Here is a 17,367-nt window from a genome sequence, read left to right as displayed (position 1 = left end):
TAATAGTTTAGAGATTATCTCCGATATTCTTCGAAGATGATTCCGGGTGGTCTGAAATGTTCACTTTGAGGCACTACCCTACACTATCAGACTAGCTGAGGGGAGGTGACACTTTCCAGCATACATGGTGAAGTAAATAAGTGCAAAACACATGTGACGTGACGATTTTTGTTATCTCGGCTACTCTGCTGAAGCTCGAAAGTAAGGATGCTATAGTACTTACTTGTTTGTCATCCTTACAAGTATAGGCGCTGACTGCGTACATAACCAGGTTGACAAAAGACAGCGGATCTCAAATTAACACATTCTTTCTGAGAGCCTTGACGCGATTTGGATGAGGCATCCGAGGGATCGATGCGATACTATAGCTAGAAATGCAACAGAACAACTGCTTGCGCAGATGGCAAGAAACGATGTCGTCTGAATAGTGAGCTATGGTATACTCTATAGCATTTGCTATAACAGCGGTAACTGTGCAATCAATCAACACGTACGTTTACTACATGTAATGCATCGGTCATAGTGATGATCCGGTTGGCTGTTTTAGTAAGCTGGTCGCTCGTCAGTAGAGCCGCTCGGTGTCGAGCTCCATATCAGTGCCTTTCAAAAGGTGGCTGGTCTCTTTCCGGCTAACCTGTACATATGTTTGGAAATAGGAACGCAAAAAATGAAAGTTCGTTTTGCGTTGCAGAGCTCTTTTTCTCCTGCTTCGGGGTTCTGGTAGACATGATCTGGGTGACTTAGAATACACATGTGCAGTTAGCGAAATACAAGTTGTGTGCATGGGCAAAGACATGGTAGAGACAACGAATAATGCTGGTGATGTCACGGAAATAAATTGTGAACCAGATGTTTAGTCAAATTGACTGAATTTTCAGTTTATGGGTTTGAACAGAGAAAAGTTCTGGAACAAATTCGAACCGCGTGACGTTTACCGTAGCACAAAATTCATTTTAGAGCCGAAGGCACTGATGAGCCGGTGAGATTTTGGACACAGGTTTTGTGAGCAAGAAAAAACTTACGTCGATTTGAAGCAATTTGTTATCAGGCAGTTTAGATGTGGGAGTTAGGTTGGAATTTCAAAAAAATAATGTTTTCTCGGGAGCTGACCAGGTTGTCAAGTATGGATCAAACCTAAAAAGGTCTGATCCCGATGGAGTTGAATTAGGATGCTTTATCCACCAAAAGTTGGTCTATGTGGATTAAGTCGTACTTGTAAGAGGAAGGGGATAAACGGCTTGTTTTTCTAATTCTTTGGCTCTGAGAAAAGATGTGATGCAGGGTACAAATAATGGTTGCACAACAGTGAAGACATCATCAATAGATTCAACGAGTCTATGTGAGAGAATGCATTTTATATATCTAGGTGACACTGTAGTAGTGTTAAGAAAGAGGTGGGAAGCTCGTTCCGTGCAGATGAATGTCGAATAAGGTGCTGAAACAACAGAGATGGTGCGGATAAAAACAGTACTAACCGAGTGCTAGGGGCTCAAATGTGACATAAATGCACCACACGCTACTGTTTGCTGATCAGATGGCTGCTGATCTGTTAAACAAACCTGGTCGTTAACTTGCGGAGCTTTCACTACTAAACGAGGAGGCGGAGGAAGCGCATTGATAACATCTCGTTTGGTGACGAAACGTTTGCAAGTTAATTGCTAATTTTGGTGAAAAGATAAGCGGGCGTCCCTAACTATCAGTATTCCAACAGTTTAGGAATGTGAAACACTGGTGTAGATATTTCCTGCTCTCATAAACGACGATGGTGTACTGGTCAGTAGCAGTTTGTTTGATTGTCTCTTTTCTTACCTCTGCGCCCTTCTTGATTCAACGGACTTTGGAATAACCCTGCTCAGTGATCCTGACTATTCTTGAAAACTTACGATTTGTGGTGGTTTTAAAAAAAAACAGCTGCTTTGGTCTCAGACTGCGAGATAGTGCACAGTTTAGATGCTCAATCCTCATACACTGTATCTGAGAATTACTAAACCTTCACGTCGTTGGCGCCAATAACTAGCAGCAGGATCGGTTTTTTTTTAGATTTACCTGTTGGTCCATCTGTCGGCGTCTCAACGAAGTACATGCGTTAGGAATTTCTTCAACATGCCGAGCTGGATCTGAATTGAAGGATTTGTGTCTTGGCTTATAAGTGCGACTTTTGTCCGAAATCATCTACAGGAATAATTAACAATTCAGACTGGTAGTCCACAACCTCGCGTCTTGAAAGTAACGGCAGTCGATGATAAAGCTGGTTGGGTTAGCTCTGATCCCAGAAGAATAAACAGTGTGATTCCTCCTGTTGTCAAAAGGCTGAGGCACTATTCGATGTTGCCAGTGTGTGTGTGATAGATGAACACTTGTAACACATACCAAACTTGTGAGATTCCAACACTGCTTCGTCAGTGGGATGCACGTACGAATAGACCAGAGATTTGTGACTGCGGATAAAATTACACTATAATCGGTCAGTAGTATCCGCTAATGAGGGTCATCCATGGCTCAGTGTTAAAATCGCTCGACACCGTAGATGAAATATGTCGGTTGTCTCATAGAAATGCGGCTGTCTTGCCAGTTGCGACGGTGTTTTGCCCGATTGAATTGCCGTAACGCACCAAACGACCCGGCCTGGCTCATCCTGAAGCATCGTGTCAGGTTTCCAGTTATAAAATAGCTTACAGGATGGCATCTGCACAAAGAGCCTTAGGGGTAGGCACCTTGTTTTAGACCATATATATTTTACGGAACGCTTACAAACAGAGGAGTGGAGCAACGAGATATGTCGCTGATGAACAACTTCAAATTTTGAGGTTTTGAGTTCTTGACCATCGGTTGGCAGTTCAGAAACTTTGTTGCCAATCGGTAGAATATAGATGTAACAATTCTAAAAGACAAAAGTGCTGTAACTTTCATCTTTATAAATCAAATTATGAAGGACCTCAAACGATGTTAGGGTTACGTGTTCGGGTATATACCAGAGATTGGGGCAGTCCGTTGGCACAGTTATTAGTACCACCACAAAGAAAGTCGACTAAAGATTAACGCTGATTCAAATTCTCATCAGGAAAATGTTGTCTTGCTCAAGAGCTACTGCCTTAGGCACACAACTCGGGTGGTCCGAGAGGTGACTTATTTTGTAAAAAACTTTTGGGAAATATCGGAATGAACCCCAAAGGATGAATAAAAAAGCTCTCTTTTAGGAATTGACCGTATTTAAATTGAGACTCCACAGAAGGTTATACGTGAAACCAAAAAACGAAGCAGCATGACAAAACCTCTGAAAACACAGAAGGAAATGGGCTTTCTTTTGAGAAATTAGGTTCTCATCAGAGTTCAATAAATAGTGTACCCCAAAGGTGTGAGGGTCGTGTGTCTGTAGACAGACAACCCTTAGAAAGAACCGTCACTGTCATCGGCTGTACTCCCATCTTCTAAAAGACGTCTAAGAGGGTCCAGATCCTAGAATATAAAATTTTTATTTCTTTCAAGCGCTGTCCAAACGAGGCATCTGAGTTCGCGTGGGTGAATTACTCTCTGTATGTTCACTGTCAAAACAGTAACTTCTGTCGGTTAACATCTCACGTTCCCATACTTCTCGAAAACTCTGCGATTTATGTGCGCTGCACGCTGATAGAAATTTCGCACACAGCATAATACTGGTGATCAAGGTTCTTGGTTGGACCTAATTTAATCATGGTTCAGGTTGGATGTAACTCCTTGAAATTTCAAGACAATACCGTTTTTTAAAAGAGTGTTCTGGTATATTACGCGGTAAATTGTTTTTACTTGTTCCTTGAAGTTTCAACAATACAAATTTTCCAACTCTTACGACTTTTTTATAGCGATTCTGGACTGAGGGAAATAATACTTCACGTAGTCATCAAAAACTTTGAAATTATGGCACAGATTTCGCCCTGTAAGCGGTGAAAAATCTGGCAAAAAAGATGGCTTTGAAAAATCTTTCAAAGCCAAGGCGTTTCTCTTCATCGGTGAACAAACTCAACGGATGGAAAAACAAAGTTGTGGGATCGTCTCTACGATTGTTGAGCGCGTTTCAGAATGAGGTGTCATTTCCCAATTAAGAAAAACAAAACGTCGTTCAAAAGCAGCCGCTAAACTTTCTGTGCAACCGGTCAGGTTTCTTTTTCGATATTTGTCATCTTGATGCATGCGTTGTGCACACAGTAAATTTCATTTCATCGCTAAATTGTGTCTCCCAGAATATATTTGCCAGCAGCTTAAAAACAAAACCACTTTTCTAGCCCATAAACAACTAAAAAATGCGTAGTTGTGAAAGCTTTCCATAAATTTAGCCCTGTGTGAAGCGGTTTCTCATCAACAATTCTACTTTTACCAACCCACAAGTTGCTAAACATTCCGGTTCCCTGCATTTGATGTTATTCATTTCTGGGGACTTTACCACACACCGACAGAAATCGAAGACGAAGTCGAATCTGTTTATCCGAGTCGATTTGCGCGACTGCTCTCAGCTGGTTGATGGCATATCGAGGCTTATTTCTTACTCAGGGCTTCCGAATGTACTATTTCATTTGAATTGGTGCCATTATTAATTTTTCGAAAGTTGTGACGCAAATGAAGGCGACCATCTTCAAAATGTGCGCACTACAGAAGAGAAGTTGTGGGCGAGGACCCGTCATATACTCGCAAAATTTAAGTACACACATACCTCATAGTTTTGCTCTGGTAGCGGATTTGAAACTCTGAATTTCTATGAACAACGCACTGCTGATGATTCCCATCAAGGATGAAACAGCTGCGAAGTACTTCTTTGCTTTTCTGCATAGACTGTTTTCAGTTGAAGGAAAAAAGACCCGACTAAAAAATTCCAAATCTTCTTGCACTTACAACAACCAAAAATTAGCTTAACAGAAGAATAATCTTACCAGATGAGCGAAGAATTTTTTAGATGTGTCTCTAGGGGTCTATGTGTACGGTTAACCCGATGGCTCACACTGGAACTCAACAACCCTCTGGGCTGAGTCAATCGATTTACTCATCTGTCGAGACATTTTGTTCAGATCACCCCATATACGTATGAAACCGGTCAAAAAAGCAATTGTGTGGCTCAGGCTTACACATTTTGCTCGACAAAACGCCTGATTTGGCAGAATACTGGCTATTTATTCTTCTTGCATGTCAAGGCTGGTTGTGAAATAGTCAGCCAATCAGCGCAGCTTGTCAGCACGCTGTAATCATAGTTAGGTTGGTGGCGGAAACTTGTGCCCCAGATTTACAGCATAATAAGTTAGTTCACAGATCTCGGAGGAGATTCCGACTCACACCCCTCCCAGGTCAGTAGTTGAGACCAAACCGTTAGGCCACCAGAACTTGATTAAGCATATTTCCAACACACACATCCACAACATGGCCTACCTTGACAGTTTCGGGTCATTGCATTGAGGGGATGAACCAAACGATTCCTGACAGATGGTCAGACTCTTTCTAACTTTTTCTGTTGTCCATTGGCACCAATTCATTGTGCTTTAAATTTTACAACCATATGATCTTACTTGGAGCGTATTTGCCACGAAATCCTCGTTTGTAGTCTAATTTGTCTTTCACCTCTTTAAGTATTATCGTCAGGGGAGGTCTTCGTTCAGAAGGAATTACTTCTGAGTGTTCCGTTAAAGCCTATGTCAGCTCCTATGATCATAGACTTATTTTCCAAGATCGTTTTATCTCGCCTACTCTGCTGAGGAGACCAGCAGAGACCGCGCATCCAGGCGTTGATAATTCCTGTAGGGTTTCATATTCCAAACTCACCCCAATTTATGGGGGCAACGCAAGCCGACGCAAGCTGATTGTCTGGGATAGTGTGACTGAAAAAGCTTGCGTGACGTCACTCGGCATTTTGTGACACTGGACCCTGAATCAATCGGAGTGCTTTCAAACCCATGGATTCGTAAGAAAATGAAAAAAACATGCGGAGTTCACAATTGTCATATCACAAAGGTCATGGCTGCATGACTCCGCGCTGTCCTGAATGAAATTATTTTTTCCATTGGATTTGACATTTTGATAAGTTGCGAATTGTTACACGTAAGCGCAACTAGCATTTATGAGACAATCTGAAACACATTGTTGGTGGTTGAAACAAGTTAAAGCAATGAATATAGACCTCATCAAGAAAGCCTTTTTGAGGATGTGAGCAAAGAATTAGAGTTTCGCTACAAACATGATTACGATACGACATTTGAAAGGGAATAATCAGGCGTTACTGATCGCTCAAAAAATTTCTTCAACATCCCTCATCCGGTTTCGTAATTCGTGCAGCCCATAAGGTAGGCTGGGTCACCGAGTTCTCTTCAAATCTATGTTCTTCTTGACCATCAAAGTTCACTCAAATACACTCATTTGCGAATTAGACTAATGTTAAAAATCTCTGGCTTATGACGTGTGTGCTACCCAAAAACGTCCCACAGAGGAGGGTCACACCAGTAAGTGCAAACTACTTGTTTCGCAAACGAGAGATTCAGCTGGGTTCTAGGCGAGTCTCTAACCAAACTAAATTTGTTTGCGAATGACTGTATTTCGCTACCTGTTACGCTCTCCAAACAACCAGTGCCGGTTGTCTGTGGATTATGAAACAAATTCGAATATTAGTTATCACACGCTTTTTAATTTATAGGAAAAAACTGGTTATTTGGTAAAAAAAACTCCGCTCAGGTCTTTCCATCTTGGTATCGAATGAAATGAGGTAGCGTTTCCAGCTAGAAAGACTGCACAACGAGGATGCGTTGGGGTTGTCCATGAGGTCAAGAAACGCGAATCGACTATTTCAAGATTACCGAGTCATGTCAGCTGGAATCACTTTCGGGCAGTGACTATTTATTTGCGTGGTTTCATTAGTTCTCAGGTCAAGTGATTGATTTATTTCTTAAAACAGGTGACACCAATTAGGTAGAGGAATTCACTATTATGGAGGTTAAATATATTGATTTTTGGGGGAATACGTAATAAAATCTACACGTGGAAGGTAGTCTTATGGATATACTCACGACAGGTACAAAAATTTCCTTAGAACTCGGAAGTATTGTAGCTCCCTGAATAAATTTTAATGAGTCTGTGAGAGGACGGTGAACCTCAAACAGAATACAATTCCCTGAAAACAGCAATAAAGCCTTCTCCACGCAGCAGGCTTCCATTTGGTGGTTTGAAGCATCTTTACACATGAGGTTTGATGAGATTTGATGGCAAGATAAAGCAAACTTCCTGATTCTTGGGTCCGTGCCTTCAGCTCAGTGGTGAATACGGCTTTCATCAAGGAATGTCCCCAAACTGCAATCTCTTCTAATGTTCAGCTTTAGTTGATTTAATTGAGAATTTCGCGTGAGGATCACAGACAAAGACTCTCACTGGTGATTTCGGTTTCACTCGATAGCCGGTTACCGGAGTGACCGATTTCCCGACTTGGTTCTTAGTTGTGGTCAACCTTTCAGTCGGCTGACTCACCTGACGAGACGTGTGTGCCAAGGCGCTTCCACATGCAACTACAGATGACTTGATGTGTAACACGTGAAACACGGAAAAGGCAACAAGGAGCTTTTTCTAATAGGCTTGGTCAAATGCTCACTGTAAATCGCCGTCTATCAAAACATCATTTTTTCCTCTCTGCTATGGACTACGATAAATTTCGTTGTATAGGCACTGGATAACAATGTTCTGAACGGAATCGCTTCTTTATTCTGGATGAAGTAAGATGTAGGTTGTCCTATGGTACCTTCGAACAAAGTGCAAACCGGTTCTTTCTTGAAAGCTACTGAATTGAACTTTCAGACTCACATACTGGGGACAATTTCTGAAAGCTTAGACTCAGAAAAGTTGAGAGAAGATCCACATTCTTCCACAGAAATTGCAGTATGCAGTCGTCGGTGGGAGGATATTTAATAATGTTTCATTTTGAGTTATGTGACATAAGAAGAGTGTTAAAAATACATCGAGAGTCCTTGCTCGAGGTTCATCAGGCACACATGGTCCGGGACTCTGGGTAATCCACCTCTGATTTGAGAAGCAACTCAATGGCCAATTCACTGATGACCTCACATGCATGTTGAAATAGGTTATTTCAAACAAAAAATGATACCTGGAATTTATTAATGGTGACTAGTATGTTCGATCATAACGAAGACAACATTCAACAGCATAGGTGATAAAAGCACCGAAAAATTGCTGGCTTTTGTCCTAAATTTCTGTCCCAAAAATCAAGCAACTTAGTGTGTATAGAATTCGCGTTACCGTTACTTGCGTGGAAAGAATTTAAGGTTTTAACAAGCGGCAAAAATCAGTGACTAGAAGCAGAAGGAAAGATGAGCAGTTGGAGCCTTGTGCCATGGTGAGTCTGATTTGCTTCTGGATGAAGCGGACTGGGTACTTTAGGTTTCTTGAAAGATCGAAGCATAGTCCATTTATTGTGCATACTTAGTTGTAAATACAATGGTGTTCAACCGCACGCGGAAAATGCCTGTTGAACCAGACGCAATAGGATTATGCATCACCGAGCCGATAAGCTGTTCTTCTGATTCGAAGTGAACTTCTGTACACCAACATTGTAGTTACTTAAGCTAGTCTACTCGAGCACACATGAAAAAATTTTGTGCATAAAAAAAACAATGCATCTTTTTTTCATCCGGAGCCGCAATTTAGGCTAGTGATTATCGCACGTTTTTAGAGATTTTTATTCTTCCTGTGCAGCCGATCAGGAAACAGAGGCATCATGAAGACTGTTGATTTAACGGAAAATTGGAGCATTAAAAAAACTGCAAATCAATAATCAAAATCTCCTGTGGAGTGAGTCTCATACACATTCCGCTCCTCTGTCATGACACATCGTCAGTAGCCTGTCCGTTAACATCCATCTGAAGCTACCAAGCAATATATTTATAATATGTGCAGCTTCATCCTGTATTTCGACACCAAACGTCCCATGCAATACTTCTCGTGAATAGCTGTGCGTTCGGCCGCACTGACCGAGAATTTACGAGCTTGTGAGGAACACAAAAAACCGAACTCATAAACTACAAAATGACGGGCCATGACGTAGGTTGTCATGTGAATTTGTTTGGAATCTTTTGGCATACGTAGCATTCATTCAAAAATTTAAGAATCTACCAGGAAATGCTCGTAGAAACAAGTTACCATTCTGGAATTCGTATGTGCAGGGATATGCGTGATGACCGATTTATGACTAACTATGTTTGAATAATTTGAGTAAATCTGCCGAGTGAAAGAAACTCTCTGTATTTCGTCACTTATCGCTAAATATGATAATTTGAAGCCAAACAAAGTGACGGAGCATTCAGCTTGTCAATGAAGTTGGCAGAATTAATCAACAGGCATTTTAACTTCTCCTAACTAATAAAAGCATGGTCGTTGACTTGTTCGCTGAGCTGGGCAGTTTGATTGCAAACGTTTCGTCACCAACCGAGGTGACATCATCAGTGCGTTACTGGGGAGCGTAGTGATGCTACGCATCTACTCTGCCTGAGCTACCAACATTTTCCCCTATAGATAATAGAATCATGTTCAAACTAACAAGGACAAGGTAATCAGTGTACTCGAATCAAGTGACCTTAAACATCTCATGCAGGCTTCCACCGCGGTGATAGCCGCTTTGGTTCTTCTACTCAAGAATACTGATTTCGCTGGGGACAAGTAAGGTTAAAAAAGCATCTACCCAGCTTTCTGTGTCTTTGCGGAGTGCTAAAAGACTGTTGTTGGTACTTTTTAACACATTAAATTGGGGTTTAGGAAGCGTTTGACATACTCATGAGTGACACGCCTGGAAAATTAGCTGACGATTGACTTGTGGAGAAAACGTTCGAACTTTGGTTACCGAACAAAAGTTCGGTGGGATTGTTGCTCATATTTTGTACACACGTGTTAGAATTTTCGGGGTCTGAAACTCGGAATGGGAACTTCGCTTTGGTTCTAGTCAAGATGGTTGTAAAAATCTAACACATACAGTTAGCTATCACATGCATAGCCACACCTGAGATTTACAATATTTTTTACTGTCATTTTTCGTGTAAATATTACCACTGTTCATTAACAGCGGATCAGTACTCCTGATGCTACAACGGACCAACAGGTGGTCCAGGTTCTAGCGCCGAACGTAGTCCCTCCGGTGCAGATTCGAGACACCCCTTTCGCTTGATTTTCTCGAAGGGTTTATCTGGATAACCGACTCCTGAATTTATAACAGTGAAATCAGTCAGCCGCGTTACATCGGAGCAGGCCTATAAGCAGTTACGGACCACACTGATGAGCTTCAATCTTGAATGGCGTGCTGAAGAACACAGTTGATTCCTCTTATTGTCAGTTCGACTACAAGGTCATTATATGAAAACCAACTTCAAATTGGGGTAAGTTATCCGCTTCTGCATGATCCTTAGTCTTAGTTAGAGCTCCTCTGTACTGCATGTGCCCAGTTATTTTCGGAGTTGATATCTGGTGATCTGCTATACGACATAGCCACCGTTTCATGTTTCAACTAATGGAAACAGGACGGGCCCGGACTCCAGAGGTAAATGTGTACGGACTTAAATGATGGGGTTAAATGGCAAGATATCTCAAAATCTGACATAGAAACTCACTTAATTCTGTCATTTGGCCGATACATCAGAGCTCTTTGAGCAAATAGAGCAACAGCCTGTTATATCTGTGATATCTGCTGCTGACCCGGTCCAGTGCCTGAAAAAAGACTCACAGAAGGGACACAACAGCTATATTCCAAACATGAGAGTGCGAGAGCGTGAATGTGTGCGAGTGCGAGAGCAAAAAATACAACGGCTCCATGCTATTTAAAGGGAACTTTCTGACATTGATCCAGGCTGTCTGACAGGCGTTAGTGAACGCCTGTCAAGATCGATTGTGCCTCTATGAAATCCCTGGAATTTGATCACATTCGGTCGCGCTTCCCTGGTGTGCAAGAACACTCATCAGGTTTTGCTGAATTGATTGAATGATTGACTGGCCTGGATGCTTGCTGGCTTTCCTATTGAGATTTCGATGGAGCAGCAGGTTCCGGGCGTTTTGAGGGTAATTTCAGGAACCTGACAATTCTGATATAGGCAAACAAAAATGCGCAGTCTGAGTTCACCGTTTGGCCGCTGGTGCGTGATAACTAAAAAACGTTCATCGCAGCACTTGTGCTTGCAGTTGGAGAAAGGATTTTGGCTTCTGGCATCAACTAAGACAAAAGTGATCTTAGAACACGCAGCCTTTTTGGGCGAAGCTCCTGCTCGCACGTGTTTAATAATAAATAAATAATGTTTCACTTCAGTAATTACCCTAAATTCAAAGCGAATTCTCCTTTTCTATTTCTGTGCACCATTACTGATTTACTCGCTCAATGGTTAATGCTATTTCTCAAATAGTTGAAGAAACCAATTCAAAATTAATGGACTGTACACCTTGGTTGATAAATTATTTTTGCTTAGAATGTCACAACCTCCGTTTATATACGTTTCCAGTCTTTTTAACAAAATTCAGCAACCAGGTAAATCCTGTAAAATGAGAATATTTCGTACGTTTTATTCCGTGGTACAAAGTTCCCAGATTCTGCTGAGCACCTTCGGAAAAGGACATACACGAGACTATTGACAACCTGAGTAGTTCTGTTCAAAATCTTCAAACAGTTTATCAAAGTCCATGTGGCGCTAGTGGAAAGGAGAAAAATTTAGTTCTAATTCCTAACATAGGTTGGCCCAAAATAAAGATGACTCACCGGTATTTGTTGTGAACATTTTTCTTATTTTCTATTTTTGGTAAAACACGAAGCAGATGTTTCTATTTGGTTGTGCGCACCTGCAAACTGTTTTGCTTACCCTTCCAGAGGTGTTAAAACTGGATTTGGTAAAACACACAACAAAGAATTGATTTTCCCAAGCAAATTTTCTCTGCCACTCTCTTTAAAACTTTCCATGAAGCAACCAGTTTTGTGTGGGGCGTTCTGAAGAAAAGCAATAAATTTCGACCAAGTAAGTGTGCACACTTGTTTTCTTCAGTAGGGCAACCGAAAAACAGTACCTCGGTACCGTCGGCACAAAAGAAAGTGACAAACGCTCGGTGTTTTTTCGCCACAGCTCAGTAGACCTTGGGTGCAGGTGCACGCGCTATCTGTACAGCTGTGCTATAATTGGAGATTTTTCACTGGTCTTGAACAGTTTTTTGACAACTGAAGCAGTGGCGGACATTCGTCTAGGTCTCGATTGGACGGAACGAATGTTTTTCGATTGTGTGTCCTGACTTTGTTGCAAGATTCCGAACGTCATTGATATAAGGATGTCCTATGGTTAGAATAAATCGATCTGCCCAGTATGTTAGCAGTGCCACACAGCAGTGAGTAAAGCTAGGCGATTGGTGTGGCTCCCTAAAATTAAGGAAAAAAGGGATGGGTCTTGTAAATGTGGATTTTTTATCACAAAATATGAACGAACCGTTTACCAGCTCCCGAACGAAACACTCCATTGCACGGAGAATTTGAGAAGTTCAACAGTCTCAAACATACTTGTGAGGGTTTCTAGACGTTAAGTAAAGTAGAAGAGTACTGTCAAATGGCTTAATAGTTTTCAACTCAGTCTTCAATCAGATTCAAGGACGGTGCCTTTAAATTCCTAGATCACATGTTACTCGCAAATGTATTAAGTAATATGCGACGTTACACCCATAACTGGTCAGCTGGGACATGTATTTTTATGAGGAATGATCTGCACCCACAACTAAACTGTTCTGTGACGACTACATCGCAGCTGTGGTAACTTAATATAATAAAGAACCTATATAAATAATGTGTTTAAAATGTATCCCGCTGTGCAGACCAAAACCGAAAATTCGATTGGTCTGGTGAAATTTGCAATCAATAATTACTGAGATTGTTAAATACCGAACCATTTGTTATCAGCGACACACATCCCGGTTGGGTGCACCCGTGGGGAGCAGAGCGTTGACTGCCAACTGTTGTTGTCTTTTTGTGCCAGAAGGAGGGGAGTTTTCGCATTTTTCAAGTCATCCATCGGTTGAACGTTAAGTGTTAGTCTAGGAAGGATGCCCTTTTGCCTGGTTGCATAATTCTTCCCTCTGAGGTGTCACCAATCGAGGACTGAGACATGACTGGCACTGTAGCACGCTTGAATGCAGGTTCACTGGTCGCTCGTGACTGGGTTGTGTGTTCTGCGCCAAATGACTGGAGCGTCACTGTTCCTGTCGCCTTGGAGATTCGCGAAAAGTCATCAGTGATTCACGACAAGCATGAAAAGGCCGTAAGTTTTTCCTCGGCTCTGGAGAACAGAATAACTCCTCTAGTAGGTGGAATCCCGAGTATGGTACGTTCTTTTTTTCCCCAACAAATAGCTGTGCACTAGAAGCAGTGCTCAGTTTTCCGTTTTAATTCATACCCCTATTGAAAACAGGTTTTCCTGGATTCCACATTCCAAAGTTCTTCGTTCAACATGTGTCTAATCTGCACCAGTGCACATGGTAATTTCACAAGAAGATTGACGTTGAAGTTTTGTACCAACAAATCAGATATGAAAAGCAGACTGGCGTGATAAACAGTATCAGACATTGCGTATCGGCACCTTTAAACTTAAAAGCATTATTTTAATGTAATTTAGTGAAACTGGCGGTACTTTTGAGACAGTGGAACAGGCCAAATTTCTCTGTTGAGTAATGGACACCTCAGGAGCTAGAAGCTTCTCAATCTTCGGAACGCCGCGGCTGGTGTACACAGATTTAGACATCACATAGTTCACCGACTTTTTTTACTCAGTTTTCACCATGGATTGAGTTGTTAGGCTTTTATCCTTCGTTAATCTGTCTGTGGTTTTGAATTTGAATGTGTCATTTTGTGTTGAATTTTATTAAATTTTATAGCTTGTATTTTTCTATATTTTACTCTCTGTTCTATCATTTCCGCTTTTCTTCTACGAATCTGAGGTGTGCCTGCCTTGTTAACATAGCGGTGCTGAAAGTTGGATTATGCGAGATTTGATGTGAAATCTAAACTGCTTTCTTATGCCTCGATTACTCTTTGACTGTGGGGAGGGCCGGTTGGCTACCCAGGCGTTTAGCTGGTCTGGCAAGATATGGCAATTTTTGGTTTACACTTAGGTATGGCAATGGGTGTTGAACTACACCAACTTTTCAATTCCCTGGTCCCTGGGTTTATGCCGAGTCCTGCGTGCTCAACAGACGAAACTCAGAGCATTCCTTGCAGACCTACATGCAACTTCGCCAACAGGTGTTTGCGAACTAAATATTTTTGTAGGTTTTAACCAAGAAAACGAATGTGCCATTCCCATAGATTCTTCAGGCTGATTCTGTTATTTTTTGTTTGCAGAAATAATCCGAAATCTCTCTTGATATATCGGCAAAAGCCAAACGAGTGATTATCCAACTGCCGACATTGCCGTCACTTTCGTTATTTATCAGCCTACGGAGTACGAAACATAAAAAGCGAAGTATTGGATTTTGCAAGTTTGGTGACAGTCAATGTTACGTTTTGCGTTTTTTTTCTCAAAAGAACAAACAGTCCTTAGTGTCATTAATGATAACAAAACTGAGATTTGTTGTGAAACTTTTCAGAAAAACACGTTGCTAGGTGTTTAGATGCACGTGGTCCTTTCCATCTGACACTATTTGAAGAAAACGGCTGCCTAGCATACTTTCCGAATAAAGTTAAAGATGTGTTGCATCTGGGAAACGAAGCCCAAACGAAGCGTCTCTGTGGGATTCGGTAAACACTTCCGCTCCAAGTTTTTTTGCTACTTTTTCTCTTCAGAATACATGTAATCTCAAACCATGACTAGTGGTATGTATATAAGAGCGGGACGTAGCTTCACGGGGCCCAAATATCCAACCCAGATTACCAAGCGCTTGTAGATGGTGTCATCAAGCTTTGTACGTCGATTCAAGGTTATGTAGGAAAAAGTGGGACAAATGCATCTTCTTTTTGTTCAACTCGCGTGTTACATGAATTGAATGGCTCAGCGGTAACATACATGTGACACGTTTTGAATGGGTCGACAATTACTCGAAAAACACCCTTCCGTAAGCCTTCTTATCCTGAAATGTGTCGCCACCAGTGGCCTACCTGAATCGATTTGGTCGTGTACTTCCTATCCATTTAGATACATGTGTGCGACATTTTTCGATTCCACGTGTCAACAATCGATAAAACCAATACTCTCTCCCTATCTATACTAAGCTAAGTGATGCGAAAACGCGCCCACCAGTCTGTCGTGTTGCAAGTTTTAACAGAATGCAGTTGAATTAGGTAGAACCGTGCTTTCAGTTTAGCCGAAGGCGTATGTCACTCATGGGGACTTTAGATCGGAAAATACTCGTTGTTTGATGGTGTCTGTGCCACCTTGATCTTGGAGGTCGTGTGCAGACGGTTCATCCGTACGGCGGTTCGGCATAATCAACCAGCCTTTGTTCTTTGAAGTGCGATGGTGGCAGGCTTGCAAATTGTAGCAGTCAGACCGCTGAAAACACCATACTCTTTTACTCCTCAAAGGATCAAAGGCGTAGTTTATAAGGTGAGTGTTGTGGTCGACACGAAAATGTTAGTGTGTACAGTGGAATGGACATCTCATCTGGTTTGTTCCCTCAGGGACGAAATGTAAGCGACTTGGTTATATTCGGAATACTAGTAAGAAAACCTGTCAAGATCAATAAGCGGGTAGTCGATTTCCGGCAATTTTCAGACTGTGGTGTGAGACGGATTCCTCGCTCCCGGTTTTGATAAGGTTTCCTTCTGGAGTAAATTTATTCTGGAACCCGCAATAAATCTCTGATAGTTTTTTAGATTTTGTAGAAGATACCTCAAAAATATAAACCCTATCTTTTATCGGGAAGACAGTGTTTTGTACAGCATTTTGCATTCTTCTTAAGGAATCAGCTCTGACCTTTGCGGGATGTGGCACCGCGTATTTTAATGTCAACAACTATGCTGACTTTATGAATAATGAACTAAGGAAAGTGCGTCTGGATCCAGCTCGCTGACAGCGCATGACTTACGTTTCCAGAAGTCAGGATATTTGGATCTCATTCTCATCGTGTATTTGCTTCAGCTCCGATCCAGGGCTTAACTTTCCCATTACTGTTTTGGTTTTCTGGACAGGTTACAATTTCGTATTCCACGTGTGGACGACCTCGAGTACATGAACGTGTGGCACAATGCAGGAAATAGAACAAGGATGGTTGTGGACAAGTACGCGGCGCAAACAAAGAACCGTTCTGAACTTTGCATTTAAAGGGCACTTGTCAATGTCAAACGTCAGCCCGCCCTGCAAGAACGAAATATAGAGATCTTCACTAATGAGATTGGCATTTACCGATGACATGTCGCATACAGTATCGAGTACAAATAAACAAATGCCGGGTGTGCAACCGAATTCATTCACCAAACACATGTGGACTGAATTGTTTAATGTGCTTTCGAAAGATTGAATTGCTTGTTACATTTTATGCACACCTTTTCTCAGTCGCTTTTGTTACGCCAACAAAGCAGGTAAGCTAGTGTGAATCCGCATCGAGCAAGCATTTGCAAATGAGTGTATTTGTTGAATTTTCATATGTACTTTAAAAATGCCAGAAGGTGGCTAGTAATAGCCCAGTTTGGAAATGTGGAAACACTGAACTTGGGGTAGTTCCTAACCGGGAGAAAGACAGCGGTTACAAGGAGGGGGGCTAGGATTTTAGAAATACCCAACGCTGACCGAGCAGGTGTTGGTCTCATTCGTAGTCTACAACGACTTCTCCATGTCATCAATATGTTTAGATTTTTCGACCAACTACACAGCTCATTATGCTATTTACGACAGGAATGTGGTCAGAAGGTGTGTTGGCACACAACCGAAACTACCGGTGATTTTGATCACGTGGTTCTTAATCTGTCCTTCGAGTAAATTTATTAGCTTGCAAACCATTCGTTACCACTTTTAGGGACCTGGTAATCCCTTTGTCGAGTTCGGCGAACAGACAAACAGCCAGTTGAGCTACAATCGGTAAAGGTACCAGTGAAGCTGTCAACAGTTCGACACTGCTAGCGTTCCAGCGGCACCATTCGCACGGATAAGAGGTAATTTGTCTCAAAAATAACCGGGTAGACTTTGTGCGTGTGTGCAACCTTAATCAAATGTGTACCCGTTTCATATAGCCAACATTATCACTGGAAACGCCAAAAGTTCATGCCCCTGATCTACGCAGCTTAGACTTGCAGTTACCAGAAGGAACAGGTGGATAGAACGTCACTGAGATGAAAAGATGGAGCAGTAAGCAGGGCCTGAAAATTATCGCTGGGCCTATTTCGGGGGACTGGGCGGCCGAATACATCGTCCCAAATCG

The sequence above is a fragment of the Opisthorchis viverrini genome (assembly GCF_000715545.1).
Source record: "Opisthorchis viverrini unplaced genomic scaffold opera_v5_5, whole genome shotgun sequence".
NCBI lineage: Eukaryota > Metazoa > Platyhelminthes > Trematoda > Opisthorchiida > Opisthorchiidae > Opisthorchis > Opisthorchis viverrini.
This window is presented reverse-complemented; position numbering follows the sequence as displayed.